This window comes from Priapulus caudatus, unplaced genomic scaffold (genome assembly GCF_000485595.1).
Source record: "Priapulus caudatus unplaced genomic scaffold, Priapulus_caudatus-5.0.1 Scaffold1395, whole genome shotgun sequence".
Taxonomy (NCBI): Eukaryota; Metazoa; Priapulida; class Priapulimorpha; order Priapulimorphida; family Priapulidae; genus Priapulus; species Priapulus caudatus.
Genome location: NW_014578456.1, coordinates 94521 through 95954, shown reverse-complemented (window position 1 = coordinate 95954; position 1434 = coordinate 94521). Strand labels below are relative to the sequence as shown.

Below are 1434 nucleotides of genomic sequence, written 5' to 3'. Positions count from 1 at the left end.
TTAAGACTTTGGTAGTAAATAGATTTCGTATTTATTTAGCATTATATTTTATTGAAACGCTCCAAGTGCCTGTGGTCCTTCTCGTACGCTTGCTCAATGACACATTTGTGTTAGTGCTATCCGCGTGGCTGCCTCTGTATCCCTCCTCCCCCTCCTCCCCTCCCCTCCCCTCCTCCCCTCCCCTCCCCCGGGGCAGTCTGCAGCTATAAACACCTGCCTTTACCTCACAAATCTCCTCCTCACACTCACTCATACCCATGTACGATCTCGGGGAGTTTTGCGAATATAACCTTCAGGTGTATTGTGTTGTTACGGCAACCGTCACTGACGTTTGCACGTACTATGTAGGGCTGGTGTTGTAATGCATGCATGCATGCTGCTGCTGCTGCTACTGCTGCTGCTGCTGTTGCTGCTGCTGCTGCTGCTGTTGCTACTGCTGCTGTTGCTACTACTGCTACTGCTGCTGTTGCTACTGCTGCTGCTACTACTGCTACTACTGCTACTGCTGCTGCTACTGCTGCTGTTGCTACTGCTGTTGCTGCTGCTGCTGCTGCTACTGCTGCTACTGCTGCTGCTACTGCTGCGGCTACTGCTACTTCTGCTGCTGCTGCTGCTGCTGCTGCTGCTGCTACTGCTGCTGCTACTGCTGCTGCTGCTGCAACTACTGCTGCTGCTGCTGCGTGTGCCTGGTCGTGTCTGAGTGACTAACGATCATTGCACACAGATCCGCTACCTGCTTTATAAACTTATAAAGACGGTCCGTGAAATTAGGTCACCTCGTTCCACGCAGATATAGAATGCAGCCGAAATATTTCACAGAAACCCAATAACACGGACGCATAGGCACGCACGCACGCACGAACGCACGCATACACACACATTCACTCACGCACGCACGCACGCACGCGCGCATGATTTTGGCACGTGTGAACATTGATTGGGAAAACAGCAGCAAAACGGTTCAAATATAATTCCTGTCTGTGTATTTTGTATATTTACGTAAGCGCCGTACTTGTTCCTGTACTTGCACTCGTACTTGTTGCTGGTCCGTACTAATCCGTCATTGACCGTAAATAAACATGTACGTATATTAACCACCCCACAGTGAGCGAGCTTCCGTGTTATGTAGATGCCTATTCCCTATACATGCATATATGAATACTCACACACACAGCCCACCGTGTATAAGCTAGCTCCTCTCTATATATGCACGCCCGCAGGCATACATACTATACACACACACACGGCCACAAGCGTCTGTGTACATACGTTGTTGCGAATTCTAGCGTTTTCTGGTAGAGTAGTAGACTGACTGACTAGACCAGGAAACGCCCAAATACGTGACATCTCCCTCTCTGTGTGTGTGTTCTCTCTCTCTCTCTCTCTCTCTCTCTCTCTCTCTCTCTCTCTCTCTCTCTCTCTCTCTCTCTCTCT

General features: G+C 49.7%; 1 long non-coding RNA gene across 2 annotated transcripts in view; it reads right to left on the bottom strand.

Moving 5' to 3' along the window:
• LOC106816492 overlaps positions 1–1434 on the bottom strand; it is a 13881-nt gene that overhangs the window by 9047 nt on the left and 3400 nt on the right. The window lies entirely within an intron of this gene.